Source organism: Pristiophorus japonicus, chromosome 21 (genome assembly GCF_044704955.1).
Source record: "Pristiophorus japonicus isolate sPriJap1 chromosome 21, sPriJap1.hap1, whole genome shotgun sequence".
In the NCBI taxonomy this organism is placed as follows: domain Eukaryota; kingdom Metazoa; phylum Chordata; class Chondrichthyes; family Pristiophoridae; genus Pristiophorus; species Pristiophorus japonicus.
The window spans coordinates 22,110,360-22,137,865 of NC_091997.1; the positions used below are offsets into that span (position 1 = coordinate 22,110,360).

Below are 27,506 nucleotides of genomic sequence, written 5' to 3' on the forward strand. Positions count from 1 at the left end.
CAGGAAGAATGTTCCCGATGTTGGGGAAGTCCAGAACCAGTCTAAGGATAAGGGGTAAGCCATTTAGGACCGAGATGAGGAGAAACTGCTTCACTCAGAGAGTTGTGAACCTGTGGAATTCTCTACCACAGAAAGTTGTTGAGGCCAGTTCGTTAGATATATTCAAAAGGGAGTTAGATGTGGCCCTTACGGCTAAAGGGATCAAGGGGTATGGAGAGAAAGCAGGAATGGGGTACTGAGGTGTATGATCAGCCATGGTCATATTGAATGGTGGTGCAGGCTCGAAGGGCAGAATGGCCTACTCCTGCACCTATTTTCTATGTTTCTATGTCACCACCATTCATTTCTGGGCTTTAGCCTCTAGTCCCGTGTGTTTTGCAAGTTTGAGGCTGGGTAAGGGAATGAGTACAATGTGTTTGAACACTCTCCTTGTACCTCTGAGACGTGAGCCCTATGTCTTGAGCTGCAGCCCAGTTCATATCGATGGAATAAATACTCGAGCTTTAAAACTATGCCTACAGACTTCTGCAGCATTAATTATTTTAATTTTATAGTTGACAAACCAAATTCTGCCCAGCAATCTTCACCCATGTCGTAGCGGCAGACGCGTGGGGCACACCTCAATGTCTAATTACTAAATGGCATCACATTTAATTTAAACAAAAATCACATTTACACACGGTCCCCAGGTGCTGGATGAACCATGCCATAATTCATCATCTTCTGACGGATAATAATTTTCTCATAAGTTGCTGGGTTTAAAATCCACTTTGTCAGCTTCCAGTCATTTCAGGCAGGAGAGTAAAAACAAAGCAAGTTGACACATGGAAGGTTTTGCAAAGCAGATCTGCTGAGCCGTGCATTAGTAATTTAATTTAGGCTTTCAAGTGGGATAAGGTGGAATGAGAAAGGTTTTTTTTCCAATTAAAACATTAAAGCACCCGGTAACACTTCTGATTGAAATGCACTGACTGCAAATTCCAAACTGCATAATCCAGCCTTTCAACAATCCATTTGCCTGGCAATCATTGAGAATAACAGGCTGGGCTCATTCTCATTTGATTGGCTTGGTCTGGTTCGCTTCCAGGATTTATACTTGTCACAATCTGCTATGTGCCAGTTCGGCTCAGTTGGTAACAATCTCATTTGATTGTGAGTTTGAGGCTCGCTCTGCTACTTGAGTACATAATTTAGGCTGACATTCCAATGACATACTGAGGGAATACTGTCCTTTAGAAGTGCAGTTCTGCAGATAAACCCAGGCTCCATTAGTCTATTCAGTGATTGAAGATACCATGATACTATTTGAAAAAGAGGAGGGTAATCGACCAATGTCCTGATCAAAATATCTCTCTGAACCAACACCATCACAAATAGATTTACTGGTTATTCAGATTCAAAGCAATTCATTGCATAATTCATTGTGTCAGCTGTGGCTCAGTGGGTAGCACACTTGCCTTTGAGTCTAGAAGGTTGTTGGTTCAAGTCCCATTCCAGGGACTTGAGCTCATAACTCTAGGCTGACACCCCAGTGCAGTTCTGAGGGAGTGCTGCAGAGTTGCTGTCTTTTGGATGAGGCCCTGTCTGCTCTTTCAAGTGGACATAAAAGATCCCATGGCGCTATTTCAAAGAAGAGCAGGGGAGTTACCCCCAGTGTCCTGGCCAATATTTATCCCTCAATCAACATAACAAAAACAGATTACCTGGTCATTATCACATTGCTGTTTGTGGGAGCTTGCTGTGTGCAAGTTGGCTGCCGCGTTTCCCGCATTACAACAGTGACTGCACTCCAAAAGTACTTTATTGGCTGTAAATCATTTTGAGATGTTTGGTGGTTGTGAAAGGCGCTATATAAATGCAAGTCTTTCTTTTAATTTGATGTGCTTTGAAACATTGCTCAGAGTGTCAAGGCGCTGTAAAAATGCGGGCATTCCACTTTTGCGTTTCAAAAATATCATCAACAACTTGCGACTTGCTTTTATATAAGCACCTTTTTATATAGTAAACCTTTCCAAGGAGCTTCACAGAGGCATGTAGAGAATATAGAACAAGAAGCAGGGAATATGAGGATGACTAAAAACTTCGTCCAAGAGGTAGGATTTAAAGAGGATCTTGAAGGAGAAGATGGAGATGGAAAAGCTGAGGGGTTTAGGGAGGGAATTCCATAAAGTGGGAATGAGAGAGCTGAGAGCAGGGCCACCAATGGTGGGACAAAGGGATGGGAGAGGGATGCACTGCAAGTCAGAGTCGGAGGGATGGAGATTTTTGGGGGCAGGGGGAGTGTATTATACAGCTGCAAGAGTTTACAGAGGAAGGGGCGAGGCCATGGAAGGATTTCAACATGATGAGAATTTACAATTTGAGATGTTGGGGGGGTGTTGAGAGGCAATGCAGATCAGCAAGAATAGGGTTGATGGGCCAGGTTTATTGCAGGATAGGACACGGGCAGTAGAGATGTGGGTGAGCTGAAGTTCATGGAGGGTTGTGGATGGAAGAAGATGGGAGTAATCAAATCTGGAGGTGACAAACACATGTATGAGAGTTTCAGCAGCAGATGGGCTGAGGTTCGGTGGATGCAAGCATTGTTATGGAGGTGGAGTAGGCGGTCTTTCTGATGGAGAGCATCAAACAGGAGATAGCGAATAGTTTGGCTCAGCCTGAGATAGTTGGCGGGGTGAGGGAGCGAGTTGATGGCGAGGGTACGGAGTTTGTGGGAGCAGTTTTGGCTGGTGGCTTATGTCTTCCCAATATTTAGCCAGAAGACATAATGGCTCATGTAGCCATTTAATGTCGGACAAACAGTCTGGCAACAACGAGGCAGTTGAGGGGGTCACAAGACGTGGTGGAGATGTAGAACTGGTTGCCATCATCGTACATGTGGAACATGACCCCATGTCTGTGGATGATGTCATTTAGATGAAGAAGAACACAAAGCCAAGGATGAATCTTTGCGGGAACTCCTGAAGTGACAATCTAGGGATGGGAAGAGAAGCCATTGTAGACAAGCTCTGGCTACAGTCAGGTAGTTAAGAGTGGAATTAAGTGAGAGCAGTCCCACAGAGCTGAACAATGGGGGGAAGCATTGGAGGAGGACGACGTGGTCCCAGACTGCAGGGAGGACAAGGAGAGATAATGCACCACAGTCACAGTTAGAGAAATGTCATTCGTGACTTTGGTTAGTTGGGCTTTGGGGTCGTGGGGAAAGGGACCAATATATGATTGGAGGGATTCAAACAGTAAGTTGCGGAGGGATGGGCATATATCTGGGATGCAACGAAACGTGAGGTTTGTGATGGGGCGATAGTGAGACAGATGGGTTGAGAGTGGGCTTTGGAGGATGATAATGGCAGTTTTGAAGAGGATGACAGTGTCTGAGAAGAGGGTACCTTTTACAATATCAGCTAGCAGGAGACCCAAGAATGAAAGTTGGATGGTCAGGTGTTTCGTGGGGATAGGGTTAAAGTAGTAGGAGAGGGAATAAAAGAGATTTGTGAGAAAGTAAAGAGAGATTGTGTTCAGGGCTAAAGTGGGAGGATGGCTGAGGGGAGAATTGGCTTGGTGGGAAAGAGGAAGCAGCCCAGGCAACTGAATGCAAGATCTCTAATTTGGTGGTGAAGAAATCCATGAACTCCTCACACTGGCTTTTAGAGGCGACAGGAAGCGGCGAGGTGTTTAAGGAGATGATTGGTAATAGAGCAAAAGAGCCTTCAGGACAATCTGTGAATAGTGGGTGATTTTGGCAGAGTAGAGCTTGTTATGTACAAACTATATCATTTGGGGGTGACTTTGTGTTGGATGATTGGATTCCAACATCTGGAGGACCATGAGTTGGAATAATAGTTTGAATAGGTATTCACTGTCACTTACTTGTGGCGGTGTTGAAGAATTGATTGTACTGTAGGAATGTGATAATATGTAATTACATATGTGTCCAATAGAGGGAGGTAGTCACAAATGTAATTCTTGGCTGATGTGCAGGAATCAGTAGTACTGGGCTATCTGCTGTCACATTATTGGCAATAAAGCTGAGACAGTCACTTTGTAAAGTTGTGTGATCTCAGTTTCTTCTGAACCCAAGCATTCACACAACACTTTCATTGGGTGACTTCAATCATTTCTGTGCTCCTTGTTGCCTCGACTTCTTCTCCCTAATGGGTCCAATTCGGAATAGGAACAGAAGTCTAGACATTCACTGGATTCATAGACACATCCCGCTTCCCATCATGTTAATTCAACATATTTACTGCCGCCAGCATCCACTGCATACTACCTGCAATATGTTGCTAGGGTAGAAATTGGGTTAATTACACTTACACTTCCCCAAAGAGTTTCTAGTTGCACTATAACTTGCTGTGATTGGAGAGCTATTTCAGTGCATCTACAGGGGTTTGGGACCTGTGTGAACAGGGCAAGCACTGTGTATCTCCTTAACCAATCAGATCGAAAAATCATTACTGAGCAGCGCAGAGTCTGAACCAGGAAGTGTCAGTTAGAATATTGAATTCAATGCCAAATCATATACAGACAGCGAAATAAAGAGAGAGACAGAAAGATGGGATTACGAAAGAGAATTAAAAAAGTGACAGAAAGAAAACGTTTTTAAAAATTAACATTTTTGATTTTTTAAATCTCCAACAATAATTAAAATCACAAGGAATGAGATTCTGCATTTGTTAAAGTTATGCTTCAGCCAGAGAGATTACTTGGCTGTAATTAAAACTTATCATGTTAAAAATGTACTTACACCTTACAGTAGAATGGACAAGACCGAACGTTTTCTGGCGAGTGTAGTGGGTATCTATCACATAATTACTGCAACTTCACGCCTTTCCATGTATTGCAATGGTGAGTCCCTCAGTGAGATACCGGTATAGCAAAGCTCCTAGAGCAGCAACTCGGACAGCTAGTTCCTGGTTTGCAAGTTTAACTCCACGTGTGCGGACACTGGAAGTTGCTGTCTGATTTACACTTTAATAACGGTGATTACTGATGGCCTCGCAGTTATTCCTACCGCAAAATCCGGGGCTTGATTCTGCAGAACTGACGGATTGACTGATTTTCCCAGCTTGAGAATGTTGAACATTACTGCTGCCTATCGCAGTGGTGCTGTGTAATATCAGGGCGCCCTGTTTCAAATGGGGTGGTCAAGAGTTATGGGCACACAGATACACAATACCATTTGTGCACATTTATAATAGTGCTTGCAGATAATGAATTGCCTCACAGCATGCCGACAGCATAAGTGGGAAACTTCATTCAACCCAGCCATGTGGATTCATACACTGAATCTGAACTAATGCACTGGGACCCAGCATGAGTGCAGTATTAGACACAACATAAATCCGATGGGGATTACAATGCCTCTGCAGGCTCCTTGTCCCTTCCAAAAAGAAATTCCTGCAAAATGCAAGAGGGTTTTAAAACACAAATGGTTCTGCTATTTTTTGACGTCTTCTGATATATTTTTCAAAATGAAATTGCTTGGATCCCAAGACTCACACAGATAAAAAGCATTACAATGCTAAACTACGTCCATTCTAATTAAACAATTGTAAAATGCGCAATTTCTGCTTTCCATTAAGAGACTTCTAATTGCAATATATGACATGTCAAGCTGTTACTACCTGCTGTGTAACTAGTTGTGTCTTGCTCTCTGTCGCTTTCTCTTTAGCCCCATGGTACCTCTTCAGTGACAGGTTAAGACAGGTTGGCTGTTACTAAAAGAGATGTAAATGTGCCTGCAGCATCTCCGTACTGGATCACGTCACCACGCTGACAATCAGAGATCCAGTGGGGAAAGAGAGGAAATTGCAACAGGATGCTGTGTGCTTTGGAGAAGCCATCAAAATAACCCTCTGCCTGTTCGCAGTTCCTAAATACCACGGCATCCGATGGTTTTCATCAGAAGTGAAACAAATGCATAATCTTGTTCTAAGCAACTTGGCCACAAAAGCAGAATACAACTATATAGCAGAAATGCTTGGATCAGTGCTGACTAACTTGAGAGCAAACTGGGGCCATCAAAGTATCCAGTTGCAAATACAGGAGTTTCTATTTAAAATATCCTTTTGGCGGGTTTCCCCATTCTTTTGTTTCCCAAAACCGCTCCTTTGTGTGAGTTATCATGTAACGATAGTGCACATCATCACTGATCCATTCAGAACTCCATAGAAAATGTCCTTTCTCTTCTCCTCGCCCTACATTACAACAGTGACTACACTTCAAAAGTGCTTCATTGGCTGTAAATTTGGGACATGTTGAGGTCGTGAAAGCTGCTATATAAATGCAATCTTTCTTACTTTCTGTGGGACATAGTGGAATTTTTCAGTCCAATTAGGACTCACTGGTCCGGCCTCTACATAATGATTTAGCTGAAAACTTAAAGTCAGTGTAGAATGTTTGACGGATTTAAATGTCAATTCCCACATACTTATAATCAGCAAAATAACATCATATTTTTGAGGGTGCATTCTTATCTTTTGTCCTTGAAAAATTTATAACACTTTTTTAATAGTTAAAAAAAACTATCAAGATTGTCAGATACAGTGATTTTTAAACAAGTGGTTCGTGTGACACGATAGTGTAGTGGGAACAGCAAAAAATAAACTGTGATGCGCTTGTGGTAGAGACCTTTTGACACATCTCAAGCAGGGGATGATTCACTTATTAAACCAATATTAATAATGGAGGGTTTGTGAGTCCAGCTGTGCTACCTGGAATATTTTTCTGAATTGAGTGAGAGGCATGGTGGTAACGGTCCCTTGACAGACTGTCCCAGTGGAGTCTGCAATGGAGAAATGGTGAGACCTTTCTGGTGTGAAAGAAAACCTTCTGCCCCCAACAAAGCATGGAGCTTAGCTGTGTGGAGATACATAATAGAAGATACGAATCACCAGGAAATCCTGAACATGTTGCACACCTCAAAAGGGAGCAAAACTGTAGCACTGGAGAAGGTTACAGTAAATAGAGAGGACCAGGAGCCAATGGAGGTTGTCAAGGGATGATGGGCGAGTGGGACTTACTGCAGGATAGGATGTGGGAAGCTAAGTTTTGGATAAGCTGTAGTTTATGGACGGCGGAGGATGGGAGGAGAGCATTGGAGTAATCGACCTAGAAATTTGACTGCACAGCACCTGTTTTTGGTGCTCTGGATGGCCTCTTAAGCCTCCAGTATGGCAGGCAGGAAACACATGCTCATTGCGAGCCGGAGGTCCATTGCCCAGCCATGTTGGTGTAGGCAAAACATTCAGCAGAAGTAGGCGGTGTTTGTGAAGGAGAGATTCTAGGCTCAGAAACTCATAGTTGAATATGATGCCAAGGTTGTGAGCCATCTGGTTCAGGCTGAGGCCCTGGAGAGTGGTAGGAATGTAGTCTGTGGTGAGGGTATGGAGTTTGTGGCAGTGGTTGAAGATGAGACCCAATTGATCCAATGTTTAGCTGAAGGATATTACAGTCCACCTGACTGGACAATGCACAAGTAGGACTGAGTAGGTGCACCTGTAAAGCTGGCTATCATCAGCTACATGTGGAAGTTGACTTCATGTCTGCAGATCCTGTCACAAAGGAGTAGTACGTACATGAAGGAGAGAGGCAACAGTGGATTGTTGAGGGCCTCCTGAGGTGACAGTGTGGTGGTGGAGCCATTGCTAGAGATGCTTGGCTACCATCAATTGGGTAAGGGTGGAACCGAGCAAGGGCAGTCCCACTGAGCTGGACAATAAAGGAGAAATATTGGAGCAGGATGGTGTGATCTATTGTGTTGAAGGTGGCAGAGAGATTGTGTGTGTGTGGTGGGGTGGGGTCAGTGAGGAGGGATAATCCACCATGGTCACAATCACAGAGAAGGTAATTTGGAACTTTGGTTAGAGCCATTCTGGGACAGAAACTTGATTGAAAGGATTTAAATAGCAGATTGCAAGAGAGATGGACATAAATCTGGGAGGTGCCAACATATTCAAGGACCTTGAAGATGAGAGGGAGGTTGGAAATGGGATGACAGTTATGAAGAACAGAGGGATCAAGGGTTGTTTTTTTTTATTGAGGAGTGGGTCATGAGACGGTAGTCTTGAAGGGAAGGGGGCAGTACCAAAGCAAAGGGGATCTTTTACAACATCAGCTCGAACGGGGCCAGGAAAGAAAGTTGGGTTGGTGAGGAGTTTAGTGGGAATAGATCCAATCTTTCTCAGTGGCCAAGTGGACTGTACATTCCTATATTCCTATACAATATTAAATATGCTATCTTGGCCAGCTTGACATGCTAGCAAATCATACTGAGACAGGACTTCACAGATTTTATAACTGCCCGAAGTTCTAATCTCACGTAGATTGGTAGATATGTTGAGGAAATACTCAGCAATAGTGAAGTATCTGCCTCTTCACACAATACCGCGGTCAGCTAGCCTGTTCTTTTGGATGGTATTTGTGGCCAGTAGTCCAGAAGAGCTAACTACGCTTCTTCAAGAAGTGCCAGGGAATCTTTAATATCTACTGAAGCAGGCAGAGAGAACCTTGGTTTAATGTCTCATCTGAAGGACAAATACATTGAAAACAGGAAGAAAGCAAACTAGCAAAACCATAGAAGGATTGTCACTTGACTTTTCAGATTCAAAAATGCATCCAATGTTAAGTAAGTAAGATAAACTCCGGTCTCATATGCACATACAATAAAAAATGATTTCTGAAACCATTTGAACATGAAGCGCTATCTGCAAGATGCACAGCAGCAATTCCCCAAAACTTCTTTGGCAGCATCTCCCAAATCTGTGATCGCCGTTACCGAGATGGACAGGAGCAGCAGATTTATGGAAACACCATCACCTCCAAGTTCACTTCTACGTCACACACCACCCTGACTTGGGCACCGGTGCACCGTGGCTGCAGTGTGTCCCGTCTACAAGATGCACTGCAGCAACTCGCCAAGGCTTCTTCGACGGCACTTCCCAAACCCGCGACCTCTACCAGGTGAATGGGAACATCACTACCTCCAAGTTCCCTTTCAAGCCACCCACCACCCTGACTTGGGAATGTATTGCTGTTCCTTCATTGTCGCTGGGTCACTGTGGGAGCACGTTCACCACACGGACTGCAGCAGTTCAAGAAGGTGGCTCACCACCGCCTTCACAAGGGCAACTAGGGATGGGCAATAAATGCCGGCCTTGCCAGCGACGCTCATGTCCCAAGAATGAATTTTTAAAAATGTGCATTTCCAGCTCCCCTATGATTTTATTCAGACCTGACATTCCTTTGAAAGGTAATCCGTTAAGTGGCATTTAAAGCAGCCTTAGCCTGTGTAACAACACAAATTCGTAATGAGATTTTATCATTTGTCACTTGACTGCAGCTGTGTGATTGATGCAAATGACAGAATTTACATCATTTTACAATGGCATGAAAAACCGATTACAGCGACCTGTTCAGTTGATTAATGGTTGACGAGCTGACCCAGTTTAACACACACTTCTAATTGCTGCAAGTGCCAACTGCTTCATTTCCCATCATAATCAATTCTTATGAGCGTACACAAGAATAATTTAATTAGGTGAATTATATATTTATCATAAATGTTCTACATAATGTCAGGGGACATTCCTATTTCAACCAACGTTTTCAGTCATTTTATTAACTTTTTAACAAATTAAATATTTGAACAGTAAAGTCATTTAAAGTACCAAACATGAAAGAAACCAGCGATGCAGTATGAATGAGTATTAAAGTAACCAGCAAAAGGTTTGTCTATTTGGGGAAAAGAGCGACAGAGAATTTTGCCACTTGTGGATTTCTTTCTATAGGGGGAAGAACTATTTGTAGGAAGAAAGGCTTGTATTTATATAACTAACACCGTTTAAATCTTCAAGATGTTCCAAAGTGCTTCATAGCTAATAACCTACTTTTGAAGTAAGTCACTTGTTTTTTTTGTCAGCAAACAAATGTTGAGACATGGGCCAATAATTGTTTGGGCAGTGGAAGACAGTCGGGTAAAGGGTTCGTTCTCTGATTGGAGAGGTGTGACTGTTATATATGGAGAAAGAGTCAGACTGAAAACTGTGAGCTCAAAGTAAAGTGTGACCATAGTCTTTTATTGCAGGTCTCCAGAGTGCCTCTCCAACCTGTGAGGCCTCCTTAACTACCTGTGCTCCCAAGGGATTATGGGATCCCTTGGGACTCCAGGGGATGAGCCCTCTGGTGGCTGTACAGAGTAAATACAAGTTTACATATATAACAGTGACAACTGGCGTTCCCAAGGGATCTGGACTGGGGCCTTGGCTGTAAAATATAAACTAGCGTAGCATATATATTAATGACTTGGATGAAGGAATAGTGAGTTGTTTATCCAAGTTTGCAGATGACACTTAAGTGAGAAAGCATATTAAGTTGCGTGAATGGCAGCAGGAAGATACAAAGGCACGTGGACTAAGTGAACAGGCAAAACTATGGCAGATGGATTTCCACGTGGGTAAGACAAATCGGAATATTTTCTCAATATTGAGAGACTAGGAACTGTGGAGCAACAAAGGGATTTAGATGGTTCATGTACACAAATCACTAAAAGCTAGTTCACAGGTACCACAAGTAATCAAAAAGTTTAATAGGATGCTGGCCTTTACCTTAAATTGGTTGGAATGCAAAAGGGAGGAATTGATGCTTCAATTGGACAGAGCCTTGGTCAGACCCCATCTGGAGTAAACCGTTCAGTTTTGGGCACCATATCTCAGCATGGATATATTATCCTCGGAAAGAGTACAGCACAGACTCATCATTGTGATGCTGGGACTTAAAGGTTTCAATTATGAAGTTAGGCTGCACAAACTTGACTTACATTCCCTTGAGTTTTGAAGGTTGAGGGGTGGTCTTATCAAGGTGTGTAAAATGACAAAGGGATTTAAAAGGATAGGTACAGAGAAACAAATTCCTCTGGTGGGGATATCCAGAACAATAGGACGTGATCTTAAAATTAGAGCTGGACCTTTTAGGAGTGAAATCAGAAGCAATTGTTCCTGCAAAGGATAGTGGAAATCTGGAGTGCTGTAACCAAATGACTGTAAATGCTGGGTCAATTGTAATTTTCAAGACTTATGTCGATAGATTTTTGTTAGACAAGAGATAGGGAACAAATGGTGTTGAGGTATGGGCAGGAGTTCTTCAGAACAATTTTAGATCATTGAGACAAAATATAATTGTATGATACAGACAAAATCAAATTGGGACAGCATTTATCTACAAGTGTATCAATACTTAACTACAAGTTACCTAGGATTTAAGCAATGCCTCGATTTCAAAATTCTCATATTTATTTTCAAATCCCTGCATGGCCTCACCCCTCCCTATCTCTAATCTTCTCCAGCCCCACAACTAGCCCCCCTGCCCCGAGATATCTGCGCTCCTCTAACTGTGCCTCTTGAGCATCCCTGATTATAATCGCTTGATCATTGGTGGTCGTGCCTTCTGTTGCCTAGGCCCCAAGCTCTGGAATTCCCTGCCTAAACCTCTCTGCCTCTCTACCTCTCTTTCCTCCTTCAAGACGCTCCTTAAAACCTACCTCTTTGACCAAGCTTTTGGTCACCTGCGCTAATTTCTACATATGCGGCTCGGTGTCAAATTTCTTATCTCATAATATTCCTGTGAAGTGCCCCGGGACGATTCACTATGTTAAAGGCGCTATATAAATACAAGTTTTGTTGTTGAGTTTACAAGCATTCATTTCTTTAACTAAAAACTGTTCTTGGTTGAATTCTTTATGCGAAGAGTAATCTCCAGCTAGAATGGTCGAGCAGGAACGGTGGTTGAGGCCAGGACTGAATGAATTTAAGGAAGTTTCTGTGACGGGAAGGTTAGGTGGGTATTAGAGCTCGATGAGATTAATTGGACTAAAAAGTCTTTTCCATTCAATCTACCTTGTGCTTTTTGCAGTGCTAATAATGCAACTTTGACAACCATAAAAAAAACATTTCACTGCTTTTGTAGCATTTAATAAATGCCCACGTTCATTTTATAGATTTTCTCAGACAATTCTTGTTGGGAATGTTACATCTCAGACAGGAGCCAACTGACAGAGTAGGAACGACAACATGCTATTTGTGGTCTTTTTGCACAATCAGTGCACTCGCAGGAGGGAAGCTGTATGCAAAGGAGGCACGGGTCACGGCTAGGGCTTTCAGCATTGCATAATTAGTCCTTTGTTGATTACTCGCTGGAAATTCATCACTAAATCTAATAATCCTCCCTTGGGATAGAGGCAGTAATAGTGACACTCAATAAAAGCTGCTATTCCGTGGACGTGATTGGTAACTTTACTGCCTTTTGGATCAATATTTTATTCTAATGCAAATCAGAGCTGATAATTCATAGCTGAGGAAGTAACTCTGAAGAACAAAGATCACATTTTTGTCCCCCTTTTCAGCAACTTGTTCTGTTCGGTGCACTATTTTTCACACAAAATCAAACATCTTAAAGGTTCTGAAATTACCGTCCAACATTCCTCTCTCTGCCATTTAAATGGAGCTGTTTACCCAATTATTATAAATAAAATACTTAAAAATAGATTAGTGCCACAATTAAAATAATGTCAAGGGAAATTCCAAAAGTTGCATCAATGCTTGCGCAATAGCATCCCAATTTGGAGTGTCTGGGACTAGAGATTACAGTATGTTAGGATTAAGTTTCATATTAAAGAGAAAGAACAAATTTGCTTTTTGGTAAATATATACAGAACGTTTTTCATGTGGTTAGTAAAATAATGCAGGACATTCCAAAATGTTTCACAGAAAACAGATTAGTTCTGGGAACATATAAACAGGAGTCGGCCATTCGGCCCCTCGAGCTTGCTCTGCCATTCAATTAGATCATGGCTGTTCTGCACCTCAACTCCATTTACTTGCCTTTGCTTCATATCCCTTGATACCTCTACCTGACACAAATCTAGCTCAGTCAATGTTATCATGTAAGTAAACATGGCAGCCCTTTTGTGCACAAGATTCCACAAACAACAATAAGATGAACGACTAAAATTCTTCTCTTAACCAACTAAGCTAATCTGCTTTTGGTGGTGTTAGTTGACGGAAACATTGTTAGTTAGGACATTGGGAGAACTTCCTGCTCTGCATTAAATATTTCCATGGAACCTTTACCATCTACTTGGGTCCTCAGGTGAACATCTATTCTGAAGAACCCATTATAATGTATATACCTGTGAGTATGCATTGCATCCATCATCTGCCATGCAGCACTCACTCAGTACAGCACTGAAGTGTCAGTACAGATTATGTGCTCAATTCCTTGGCCGGTAGCTAGATTCTACAGCCTGACCTCGAAACGAGAGTCCTACCAATAGAGCCAAGCTGACACAAAGTCGTGTGGTAATCCATGGTGGGATGCAAGTTCATGCCCAGAATTCTTTATCCATTGAACTCTTTGATCTAAGTCAATTCATTGGTCGAGCTACTGAGAGAAAGCTTGGTGATTCCTCAAAAGCCGGATGAGTTAGCCTTGGTCGTTTGTGCTCCATGTAAAATCGGATTAAAGGGTGACATCTATAGAGAGCGGGGGACAGTTATCTATGGAGCACTCACAGCAGGTCATTTGCTCATCCTCTTGGCTGGAGAATGGGATATGGAAGTAAAGATGTGCTTAATGCTTGTTAAAGGTTTTACTTGTGCCGATAGTATAAATAGTCCGTCTCATCAGGGAACCTGAGTTCCAGACGTTCTTTTATTCGTGTGAAAGACCATCATAACTCATTTATGCCTACAGCTCCCATGAGTTACGAGTCTTTCATACTTATGAAATAAATGCCATAACTCATCGTCATCAGCAAGATGTCCTCTATTTAATACCAGAGCTTGTGATCTCTAATGCTCTACATTCGGAGAAATTGAGGATTTATGTGATAGCACTGTCGGTCTAAGGACAGCAACCTGCCACCTCAATCACTTCAAATCCCTTGCTTATTTGAAATGCTTTATTTTTCAGTAAAACATTGCAATAAAACACGCACAAATGTTCAAGGACTGTGGAGCAAGCCTGTGAATAAAACGCAAATAAATTCAGGTCCAGTGTGTTAGAACAAATGGTCAGTTAGACAGAGAATGTAGGAAGCAAGGGGGGGAGAAATTCAGTTGGATAGCGCCTCTCGTGAGGGGCGCTAAAGGGTTTGCAGCCGGGAGCGCTGGCATTCGCGCCGCTCGGCAAATTCAGTGTGCCGGTACCGGCGGCGCTGAGGAGTATCGCCTGGGAGCGTCGCGCCGGTGTGCTACGTCCCTGGTATCGACACGGCTGCAAAATTTGGTTTGCGCTGCACCCGTAGCGCCCCCTAGTGACACCGCCAGAGAAAGCTGGCATGCAGAGCTGTCCCGGAGCGCCAAGGGAAGGAATGACTGCATGAGGTAAGTGTGGTTGATGTGTTTTTTTACGATTTAACTTTATTTGGAGTGAGTAATGTATAGGGAATGTTTTTGGTGTTTTTTGTTCCGATGTTTTTTTGCAGGAAGGCCTCTCTCAGGGCGCTACGAAGCCGGCTTTTTAGCACGGGATATTCAGTTGTACACCCGGCCTAGCGCCCTGAGAGAGGTGTGGAACGCTTCCCTTAGTGCTCCGCCCCACTCTCAGGGCGCAACAACTAAATTTTGCTGTTCCCGTTGCTAAAAATTTTCCAGTGCTAAATTTAGCGACTGACCGACATTAGCGTCTTAAGAACCCTCCAACCAAATTTCTAGCCCCAAGTCTATGTTGTCTGAGTGAAGAAAAAGCGTAAAACAAGATACTGTCAATTTATCTTAGAATCATACAGCACAGAAGGATCCCATTCAGCTCATCGTGTCTATGCCAGTTTTTTGAAAGAGCAATGCAATTAGTCCCACACTCTCGCTCTTTCCCCTTAGCCCTGCCAATGTTCTGTGAAGAACATTCCTCACTTGGTCCTTCTGGCATGATATTCCACAACGAGGTTCTGTACATTCAGATGTTCTTGATTCAGTGGGGCTAATTTAGACTTTGGGTGATAGCATAAAACTGCTCAGCTACTTGTTACACATTTCTCCCCCAATGTTCATTTCCATAGCTGATTCATTGTTGCCCGATTTACACTGTAGGCCAGAGTCAAAATGGCCCCCAGTGAGTCTATGGAATGGAGCATTGTAGCACATCCTCTGAATTGAGGCTGCTTGCTGCACCCAGACAGCATCTTCCTTCTGACTGTGCACTTCAGGCCAGTTAAAGAATTGACCTCCCCATAACCCAATTCCTAACGTTCACTGCTGAGTGACTATTGCTTTCCAGTATAACTCTGGTTACAGATTGGGTCACTTTCGGGATTACGATGGAGAATCTCTTAACAGTGGACATATCCAGTTCTTCAGCTCTCCATGTCCAGCAAACGTAAGGAATAGCTGATGTAAAACAACAGTGTGCAATAGGTTAGTGGGATTATTTTCATTTGTCTCTCACGAACTCTATTCCCCATGGAAACGTTACAGGGTAAAATTTCACTGACAGACATTTAACTCCCTTGTACTACAGATTAACAGGAAGGTCATACAAGTGTTTGCCTTCATTTGCAGACTTTGGTGATTGGAATTTCTGTTCTTATAGGTGCAGACAATATCTTCTGTTCTTACTATATTATGGGGAATTTTGTGCTCATTAAGATAAGGGGTGTCAATCCTGCGAATCAAGCATTTTTCCATTTTGGATGCCCAGTGTCAACACTTACTACTGCCAGATCAGGAATAACATAATTATCGGCAGAGTAAAGCTCCTTCTATTCTGTGTCACCAAGGCAATTTAACCCAAACCTCAATCCCCATTATAACATCTCCTACCCGTTCCTAATGATCTCTTTCTGGGAGGCATTAACAACTAGTGTCAACTTGTGCCAAGTTAAATGAGCAGTGTTCGCTCAGAAGTTGCACGAGATTGCTCCAAATCTACTTCACAGAGAACACTTACAGCCAGTCGAAGCAGACCTTTATCTCATCAGTGTGGATTGGCTTTCAACTGACGTCTGTTGGAAAGGCTGTTGCATCGACCTACATGGCTGAGCCCCCCCAGAATCTAACATAAACTACAAAATCAAATTGCAGACTTACTCCAAATCAGACATAGTGGGAACCTTCTGTTACTATACCAAGAAAATTCTTTACCCAAAGAGTGGTGAGAATGTGGAACTCGCTACCACAGGGAGTGGTTGAAGCAAATAGTATCGATGCATTTAATGGGAGGCTAGACAAGCATATGAGGGAGAAGGGAATAGAGGGTTATGCTGATAGATTTAGATGAGGAAAGACGGGAGGAGGTTCGAGTGGAGCATAAACACCGGCATGGACTGGTTGGGCCGAATGGCCTGTTTCTGTGCTGTATATCCTGTGTAATTCTATGTAATTAGATAATAACTTTTAATTAGATTTTTACAAACTTGGGAAATTGTCCAGCATTCGATGAACTCCTTTGGAATGTAAGTGCGGTGGGTCCAATCAGGACATTCAGTTGTACATCCTTAAAATCAGTGTTATTTTATCACTTCATTCAAAGGAGGTGACTGAATGATAAGTGCGTTGAAGTTAAAATCCGCCACCCCTCCCATTCCCCCCTCCATAACATGTCTTCCAGCCTTGTGGACTACAATGATTGTTTTCTAGTTCTGTAGTGCACATTTCTATGTTTAAAGCAGTTATATGGCTCCAATAAATTCATTTAATACTGACCCGATTTGATGCCCACATCTTGCCTGGTTACTGTAGGGGCGGGGGTGATTTTAACCTGCGGTTAATGAGGAGCAGGCGGTGTGGGCCTCCCCGTTATCTGTTTCAGGAGGTCTTGCCCATTCTGGGAGACAGTCCAGGCTTCATTAATACACATCTGGAAACAAAATTTGACTGATTCAGTCACCATCAACTCGATAATAGGGAATAGAAGCCTTTGTGCTTATTATAGGGAAGGCATTTGTTGGTAAAACAAACACAATTCGGGATTTCTATTCTCAAATATGGGTGAAATCCCATATAGTCAGAAAATCGATTAACATAAACCACTGGGTGTGACGAGTCAGGAATTACATCATTTACCCATAATTCATACAGAAACATCTGGATAACATCGACGAGAAGAAAATATTCTGCTCAGAGGAAGAACAAAACGCTGACAATCATTCAAAGTGATTGCATGGAAACAAAGCGGGATGTGATATAGTAAAAGTACAATGTCACCACTCAGCATGTAAGTGAAGGAATGTGGGGAGAATACTCCCTGTGTAGAGCTATCCCACATGTCCCATTTGTGTACAACATTGTATTTTCAGTCTGGGACCAATAGCAATTTTGGACTCTGCTCCCCATCTGTGCAGGAGGCATGGTTGGAAGGATGGCCCACACATCTCCGGGTGGCTGATCCAGAGCTGTCAGGCCAGTTTGCAATACCAAGTGGCAATCCTCAGAGAAGCAAGCAGGCTTCCCCTGACACTAAGTGCCTTGGGAGGAGAGCAGAGACCATGAATGTTAGATTTCCACAAGTACCAAACTACAGAAGAACAATAAGGTCGTCTCCACACAGATAGGAGACATCATGGTTTTTGCTTTAAACAGAGAAATACATTGCACGTAATGTCATCGTCCAAGCCTTCCTATTTCCCCAAAGTTCAGCCTTACAGAAGCTGAAGAAAATGACATATGTCGCAGCTATTGCAATGCTGGGCTCTGTAAAATGTCCATCCACGAAGGAATTATTCTGGCTATTTTAAGAGTGATCGAAAACTGTTAATCCACCAAACCTAGTGAGAGATTCTAATCAGGCACACTGTCCCTGACACCCGGGGAAGCTGCAGCCAGCGGTCCTGTGATTGGTTTGATCGCCAATTGCTTCCCACGATACAGAATGTATCCTGTGAGCTGTTGACACGTCTCATTGCAAGTTGTAATAATTGCTGGGCACAGAGTTTTTGTCACCGTTGATGTAATCACAAAGGTGGGACATGGGGGAAAGATCTGATCGCCATCCAGTGTCACATAATCACAAATACACCCTTTGTGTAAAAAAAAACACATTTGAGTTGCCACGCTTATAATACATCCCTCCCCCCCCTCCCCCCGTGAATTTTATTTCCACTGAGGCAAAACAGCGAAATGGGACTGAGAAAATATAATGAATACGCTTATAAAAAAGTAATTCATCTGTATGGAGATTGCAATGACATTACTTCAATGGCACTTGCAAAACAATTTTTTTTTTAGAAAACACAACCACTCATTTTCTTTTTGAAACGATTGCTTGACAGAGCCTTTCTCAGCATAGGCATGCAGTGAGGCAGCAGGGAGTGCTAGAGACTGGCGTCACACATCTCTCTCTATTGCTGTGCAGTTTTCCCTCAGAGGTCCACAATCTTTAATAGAAACCAAAATGCATGCAAACTGTAAAGAATTAACCGCGTGTTAAATGTTCACCCAAATCAGCAACAGCAGCTGTTTCTGCTGACAGGAAATATATTTTATGGAAGCTGAGCAATAATTAGTTGAGTTGCGAGGAAATTCTATTGCAGAAGGCTAGTCAGGCCTGTAATAAAAATGACACCAACTTGTGCTGCAGTCTTTTGACTGCATCACACACTCTCTCGGTTAGGCAGGACCGGTGGCTGTTCAGCTCATATCAACATTTCCGCAAATAGATAAAAGGAAAGTTACTAGTATAAAAAAAACGAGTATATTTTTCATCAAGCATCCAAGTGTTGCCACGGTAATCCCACTGAAGTATTTTAGACTCCGGCCAGGGCAGCTGAGTAAATCAGCATATATATAAAACCGGACATACCACCCAGCATCGACCTCGGCACCGCCTATGGACACGGCAACGGCACACCCAGCCCAGTCGTCCCGGCAAAGTCCTTCTCACCAACATCTGGGGACTTGTTCTAAAATTGGGAGAGCTGTCCCACAGACTGGTCAAGCAACAGCCTGACATAGTCATCTTCTTCGACAGCACCTCCCAAACCTGCGACCTCTACCACCTACCAGGACCAGGGCAGCAGGCGCATGGGAGCACCACCACCTCCATGTTCCCCTCCAAGTCACACACCATCCTGACTTGGAAGTATATTGGCCGTTCCTTCATCACCGCTGGGTCAAAATCATCGAACTCCCTCCCTAACAGCACTGTGGGAGTACCTTCACCACAAGGACTGTAGCGGTTCAAGAAAACTGCTCACCGTTGTCTTTTCAAGGGCAATTAGGGATGGGCAATAAATGCTGGCCTTGCCAGCGACGCCCACATCCCAGGAATAAATTAAAGAAAAATATTAGCTGGGACTTGATTTTAGTACAGTCCATAGCTACAGAAAGGGAATTTGGGCCATCTGAACCCAGTTCCTCGTGAGTATAAGGGTGACTAGTACAGGGGGATGGAATGTGTCACACTGATGCAGTTAAGGTTGCCCTTTTTTGAGGTTGGGGTAAAACTTAGCTATTCGGAAGAACATCTACTCTGCGTGAAACCTGACCGAGGAGTGCTTGCTGCCGACACTGAAATAGCGAAGCATTTCATTTTTAATCCCATAGAGAAAACTAAGAACTCGTCTCTGGCACCAGTGTTCAAACCTTGTTTAGACGGACTGGATGAGAGTTCCTTGCCCTCTCCCTCCAGGAAAGAATCCGAAGTGACATGAGTTTGGGCAGTGCTAACATGGTTGCGATTGAAGTAATAAGAACATAAGAATTAGGAACAGGAGTAGGCCATCTAGCCCCTCGAGCCTACTCCGCCATTCAACAAGATCATGACTGATCTGGCCGTGGACTCAGCTCCACTTACCTGCCCGCTCCCCATAACCCTTAATTCCCTTATTGGTTAAAAATCTATCTATCTGTGACTTGAATACATTCAATGAGCTAGCCTCAACTGCTTCCTTGGGCAGAGAATTCCACAGATTCACAACCCTCTGGGAGAAGAAATTCCTTCTCAACTTGGTTTTAAATTGGCTCCCTGTATTTTGAGGCTGTGCCCCCTAGTTCTAGTCTCCCCGACCAGGGGAAACAACCTCTCTGCCTCTATCTTGTCTATCCCTTTCATTATTTTAAATATTTCTATAAGATCACCCCTCATCCTTCTGAACTCCAACGAGTAAAGACCCAGTCTACTCAACCTATCATCATAAGGTAACCCCCCTCATCTCCGGTAAAAAAATGGCAGGGGGCACCTGGATTTGAACCAGAGACCTCTTGATCTGCAGTCAAATGCTCTACCACTGAGCTATACCCCCACACTTGATTATTACTGACTGAGGGATAAGGGAATCATAAACTAGATCTCACAGTTAACTGGTAATGTGCAAGCACAAGAATAATATTCCACCCTGTGCACATGTGAAAAGTGATCTTGTTTAGCAAGCATAACGTTTGGGCCAAAGTATGTGCCTGCAAAATGGAGTTAAAGCAGCTGGTGAAGTATGTTGTACAGGTACACCTGTTTCTCAGTATGGATCTGTGAGTCTGTTGCCTTTCTTTATGTTGATCTGGTGAATATGCCTCTGTTATTCACGGTTTCTTCAGGCAGTCTAGAAGTAGGCCTGCATCTAACAACTGTAACAGTCCAGAGCAGGTATTCACCCAGTTCCCTGACCAGACTGCGTCGCGGACACGATGGGCCAACATTTTCTCCTTCCATGCTGTAAATGTCTAAGATTCTAAATTTCTATGATTCATGCTATTGACATTTGGGTTTGTTAATTTGAGCTTCTCGCTCTACAATTCTATGGCCATTCATAGTCAAAGGGTGGAAAATCTGGCCCTTTAAAGTGAAGAATTTACCTGAACTCTGATACCTGGTTAAAGTCCGACATGAGTCTTCTGGGTCCCAATATCCATGCCAACATCAACTCAATTAAAAAAAAACACAAATCTATTCGAAGTAAATGCTGTAAAATCCCACTATACAGTAGCAAGTATAGTAATTGCTTGTAAAAGTTACATTTTACACTGCTGGGAGCTGTGAATTACTTCCATTCCATATCACAGCACGAAGTTAGGCTGGTCTCTTGAGGCTTAACAGGAAAGGAACAGTGAGGATGTCATGAAGAGTGTCACATTCTATTTATGACCCTACCACCTTTATTATTCCTTTAGTTTTGTCTCTCCAAGGCTGTTCTGAAATGCTGGGATAACACGAGGTGAGCGAATAGTCACTTTACGGAATCATGCCATGGTCTCAGTCACCCTGAAAGGGAAGTTGCTAAAAAAAAGCGCTTCGTTCTTATCTGGCATTCGACTATTGCAACACAGTGTTGAAGTCTTTGTAAAATGCAGCTGTCTCCTGAATTCTTTGGTCACACATCATCGCAGAGATGTGATTTCCACACTGAAAACACCTTGTTCAAAGTAACTGGTGTAAGTCAAGGAGAGGATTAAACACCTATCAACTGGCATAGTATGTGGAATTCTAAGAGTGTAATGTGGTAACTGGGTCCCTTCTGAGCATCGTTCACTTTACTATTTTGTTTAATCTTGTGCATTAATGCCAGTTGTTCTGTAGCAACATGGCATCAGCATTTTGGAAAATGACATGATATTTTTGTAAAGCTATTTGATTCTGAGTGAAGAAATGGTGGCTTAAATGTTTTTCATGAGTTTAATGCAGAGGCATAATTTGAAGCTAGCATTGATAGAATCATACAATGGTTACAGCTCAGAAGGAGGCCATTTGGCCCATCGAACCCATGCCGGCTCTCTGCAAGAGCCCTTCAGCTAGTCCCACTCCCCCGCAGTCCTGCAAAATCTTTTCCTTCAGATACTTTATATTCAGTTCCCTTTTGAAAGCCACAATTGAATCTGCCTCCACCACCCTTTCAGGCCGTGCATTCCAGATCCTAACCACTCGCTGTGTAAAAAAGTTTTCCCTTATGTTGCCTTTGGTTCTTCTGTCAATCACCTTAAATCTGTGTCCGCTGGTTCTCGACCCTTCTGCCCATGGGAACAGTTATCTCTGTCTACTCTGTCCAGGTCCATCATGATTTTGAACATCTCTATGAAATCTCCTCTCAACATTCTCTGCTCTAAGGAGAACAACCCCAGCTTCTCCAGTCTATCCACATAACTGAAGTCCCACATCCCTGGACCATTCTCATAAATCTTTTCTGTACCCTCTCTAAGGCCTTCACTTCCTTCCTAAAGTGCGGTGCCCAGAATTGGACACAATACTCCAGTTGAGGCCGAACCAGTGTTTTATAAAGGCTCATCATAACCTCTTTGTTTTTGTACTCTATGCCTCTATTTATAAAGCCCAGGATCCTGTATGATTTTTTAAGCGATTTCTCAACCTGCCCTGACACTTTCAACGATTTGTGCACATACACCCCTGATGCCTGAGTTCTTTCTTTAAATTTCTGCCAAATTTTGTAGATCAGACATCTCATCCCATTGATACAGCCACTGCTGAAATTTCCTTTCTTGTTCGTCCTATGCTCTTCCTCCTCCCTACAGCCACACTCTATTGGAATCAAGACTGATCACACAGTCTTCCACTCTAACCTTAGCACCATCTAAGCAACCACTGCTGTTTATACAATAAAAGTCACATGAAGTATTGGAACCATCTTGTAAAGTCTGTGTGTTTGTGATGTCGCAAAGAAGATATTACACTCAGGACGTCCCAAAGTGCTTTACAGCCAATGAAACACTTTTGAAGTGTAGTCACTGTGGTAATGTAGGACATGCAGTGACTAATCTGAGCACAGTAAGGTTCCACAAACAGTAATGAGATAAACGACCAGATGATCTGTTTTGATGATGCCGGTGAGGGAGAAGTATTGGTCAGGACACCAGGAGAACTCCCCTCCTCCTCCTTCAACAGTACCAAGGGATCCTTAACGCACACCTGAGACGGCAGATGGGGCCTCGGTTTAATATTCATTCAAGAGACAGTGATATGTATTGTACTTGCACATTGTAAATTGAACACTAGAGAGCGGCATGAGGGAAGCAAGTATCTGGAGGGTCTTATCTTATATCCTTTGTTATATCTAAAGGAAATATTCCAAAGAGTCTGAAATAAAAGCAGCCATTACATTACCACACTAACAAGAGTGTTTATTGGACATAACAGTTAGCGATGAGGATAATGGGTAAAATGTTGTCATGATGATTGAAGATTGGACATCTTTGTTACTTAAGTAACCTTTACACTGCAATTTTTTCTATCGTGTCAATATTAGTTTGTGAAAGCAAAGAGTACCTAATGGGGTCTAGCTGGAGTGAATATTATTTTGGAATAAATTAATTTACCACAGAAGCTAAAAAGGGAGCAGTTTTGCTTACATTACAACAGTGACTACACTTTAAAAAAAAAGTACTTCATTGGCTGTAAAGCACTTTGAGATGTCCGGTGGTCATGAAAGGTACTATATAAATGCAAGTTTTCTTTACTATCTGCGGATCTGCAACGTACACATTGATTAAGAACCTGCCCAGCCTAAGAAAAAAATGTAGAAGCAGCTAGTTCAAGTGGCCAAAGAACATTCCATCCCGAAGCCACTTGTCATTGCGGAATGGTTCAATTTTAACCAGAGGAAAAGAAAGAAAGATTTATACATCGCCTTTCACGACCGCTGGACGTCTCAAAGCGCTTTGTAGCCAATAAATGTACAATGAAGGGATGACGAAATTGTTTCCCAGATTGCAGCAGAACCGAAGGAACTGGCCAAAACGTGTGACTTTGGTGGTTTTCTTGACGATGCAATAAGAGACAGCTTTGTATGTGGTTTGAAGGGAACGTCGATACAGAGGAAACTTTTGATAGAAGGCAGACTCACATCTGCTGGAGCCCTCAAAATAGCACTTGGGCTGGAGACTGTAGCCTGGCTGCCGAGCGATTAACAGGCCACAGAGTCCAACAGCTCCAGAGTGAACAGAGTCACTCAACGGTGCTGGAGGTAAGGGGCTTAAGTGCCGTAACGGCACAGAATTAGGCCAATTAGCTAAGTGTTTCTGGAAGCCAGTAGGTGCTGTTAGATTGGAGGGAGGGAGAAGAAAAGAAGGTCCCAAATAATAGCCTAGCTTTGTGAGGAATAAACAGAAGAAAATACAAAAACCCAGGAGAAGGGGCGGGGGAGTGCGGGCTGACATCCCGCTTTCAGGAGGCGGGTCGACCATTTAAATATGATAATGAGGCTGGCATGCCTTAGATTTAATCAGCGATACACAATTAACTATGGCTGGTTGGGTTTCGCAGGCCAGAAAGCTAATGGAAGACAAGGACTGCTGGATTCAGGAGATATGTGCCTTTACACTGACCTCTCGGATCCAGTGTCCCTGCCTCATCACCACCCTCTCCCCCACCTCTGCGATTGGTGACCCCCCGACAAGACCTCCAATACCCCTCCAGGCCTCCGATCATAAGAACTTAAGAAATAGGAGCAGAAGTAGGCCACCTGGCTTCTCGAGCCTGCTCCGCCATTTAATAAGATTGTGGCTGATCCAATTGTGGACTCAGCTCCACTTCCCTGCCCGCTCCCCATAACCCTTTATTACCTGATCGCTCAAAAATCTGTCTATTTTTGTCTTAAATATATTCAATGACCCAACCACCACAGCTCTCTGGGGCAGAGAATTCCATAGATTTACAACCCTCTGAGCGAAGAAATTCTTCCTCATCTCAGTTTTAAATGGATAACCACTTATTTTGAAACTATGCCCCTAGTTCTAGATTCCCCTATGAGTGGAAATATCCTCTCTGCATCCACCTTGTCGCGCCCCCTCCCAGTAGCCTCCATTCCCCACCCACGAAGGCATCCGATCACCCCCCCACCACTCCCCCCATCCACCCCACCCCACCATGTTTCCCAGTATTGTTAACCTGTGGAATTCTCTACCACAGAAAGTTGTTGAGGCCAGTTCGTTAGATATATTCAAAAAGGAGTTAGATGTGGCCCTTATGGCTAAAGGGATCAAGGGGTATGGAGAGAAAGCAGGAATGGGGTACTGAAGTTGCATGATCAGCCATGATCATATTGAATGATGGTGCAGGCTCGAAGGGCCGAATGGCCTACTCCTGCACTTATTTTCTATGTTTCTATGTTTCTATGTTTACCCATCCCCGTTTAAAATTCTGGCCATAATCACTGGGCTACCAAAGGTGCATGCGTAAGCTGAACATACAAAGGAATCGTCATGCTTTTGCTCAACGCTATTTTCTGGCTTATCTCCCAAAGAAGATCCTAAGGCTCAAATTAAAATGAACCCACTCTTACATTTGCCAGATCATTGGAAAATGACTGAAATTATGTTGAAGATAAATGAATGAAAGAAAATGATCCACCCTTGTTATGGTTCTGCCTCAACACACACACACGCGCACACATCCCTAGTCTTTCCACTAGAGTTACGCCGGATAGTCAATGCAATTCCAATAGAATGCAGCAGCAACTCTCCTGAGCCTTTCATTCCTTTGCATTCATCCCCATCTCTTCCAGGGGCTGGGTGGGGCGGGGGGAGGTGCGGTGGGCATAAAATATATCCACACAAATATGGGCAGGCATATTCAAATTATTGTGTCTGTAAGCACTCTAGTAATGACTCCACCAGGTAAGGTATTGTACTTGAACTGTGGTGACCTTAGTCCATTTAGTACAGCTCCTGAGTGAGGATACAGTAAGGTGAGCTCCCTTTTATACCTGGTTACCTGTCGTGTACAGGTGATCCCTAGGTCTCCACCAGTTGCACCCTCTGGTGGTACAGGCATGGTGTAAACAGTGTGAAGGTACATCCAGTAGCCTTATATAACTGTACATTGAGTGTACAGGGAGTATACTTATATTATACACACACAACACAAATCTATGCAAATCACAGTGTAACTTACCTTTGCTGTCTAGCAACATGATACAGGGAAGGCCTGTGCATTTAATACGTTGCCATGGGTGTGGAATTGTCATTTACAAAGCAAATGGGGGATGGTGGGGTGGGGACCTCTGCGATTGATGTCAGGGCCAAGGGCTATTTTTAAAATAGGTTAGAAAGATATTTAATACTTCTGCTGAGCTCAGGAAGGCTGTGTGTCTTCTTTCACTGAAGCCGGGCTCTGATTTGGAGTTGTTAGACATTATTATTTAATCGTGGCATGAATTTCCTTTGTTGTTTAATCACGTATTACAGGGCAGGCTGCCAAGGTCGTGTCCTGTGGGCAAGGTTTTTTCTGCAGTACGTGATTGGGAGAATCTCACATTATTTCATAAATCATCGGCTGATACAGCACAGAAGTAGGCCATGCAGCCCATTGTACCTGTGCTAACTCTTGTGAAAGAGCTATCTAATTAATCCCACTGCCCTGCCCTTTCCCCAGAACCCTGCAATTTTTTCCACTTCAGGTAACACTTCCACTTCAAGTTTGCCCACTGGGTTAAAAAAGCAAGTGCACAGTAATCGTTGTAATCGTGTGTATAATATAAGTATACTCCCTGTTCACTCAATGTACAATTATATAAGACTCCTGGATGTACCTTCACCCTGTAATCGTTTGGTTCCAGCTCGACTCTCTGGTCACTTCCATAGTCCCCAGGTTAACAGTTTTACCACTGCAGCTCTTTAACTCCAGCTTGGTGCCTAACATGGAGATCCGAACCCCTCTCAAACTTACCTTCCTTGTACAATCTAAAGACTTTCTAAACTTATGATTGACATCAACTATCCAATACGCACTGATTTCCCCTGTCCATTTCAGCTTTAGTTTATTTCCCTCACTATGGGTTTTATACCTTGACCGAGATTGCGCAATAATTCAAATCTTTATAGCTTTGGTAAATACAAAAAATATATATTTTGTATTCCCCATTGCAGCAACTTCAAACAATGTTTTCCCTGACATTGCATAATTTTGGAAATACTGTTAACCTTTATAACTTGGACGAAAAGCAGCTTTAAATTTCTACATATTTCTACTATTATCAACACACTTCAAGCAATCATATGCACAATTCTAACCAACATCTGTTTTCACCCCCAGAAGGCAATATCTAGCCTTATTTTTATGTTTACATTCCCACTGTCTTGAGGTAGGCATTGACTCACTCATTGTCTCCTGGTTGAATAACGGGCATACCTCAACATCATCATCATAGGCGGTCCCTCAAAAAAAGGATGATTTGCTTCCACGCCAAAAAAGGATGAGTTCACAGGTGTTTCACTGAAGGACCCGGACTACATCCTGAAGGGTGGGAGATGCCGGTGTGTGGATTTTTTTAACGTGTGGCGGCCGTTGCACACCAGCCACCACACGGGCTTGACAGAGCTAGGTCTTGGTCCAGTGGCAAGGATTAACCAAGACGACTGGAGACCAGCTCTGCTGCACAGACCTAATGCGCACACATATCGCAGTGTGGGCTGGCCCGTGCTGCCCCTGGGCCCCTGGCCCCGAACTCACGTCTTCCCTGGGCCCCGATCACATCCCTCCACAGTCTCTCGTCGCTCCTGCTGTATCTGCCTGCCATTATATAACACCCCATCATATCTCTCAGAAACATCCCAAAGCACTTCACATACAACAAATTA

General features: G+C 43.2%; 1 protein-coding gene and 1 non-coding gene across 2 annotated transcripts in view; one reads left to right on the forward strand and one right to left on the reverse strand.

The window, feature by feature from the left end:
* The window catches only part of spop (speckle type BTB/POZ protein), a 350,668-nt gene that overhangs the window by 67,304 nt on the left and 255,858 nt on the right, over positions 1–27,506 (forward strand). The gene's annotated exons all lie outside the window — the stretch shown is intronic.
* On the reverse strand, positions 20,159–20,230 carry trnac-gca (transfer RNA cysteine (anticodon GCA)). Its single transcript has one exon. It is a non-coding gene; the product is annotated as a tRNA-Cys (tRNA).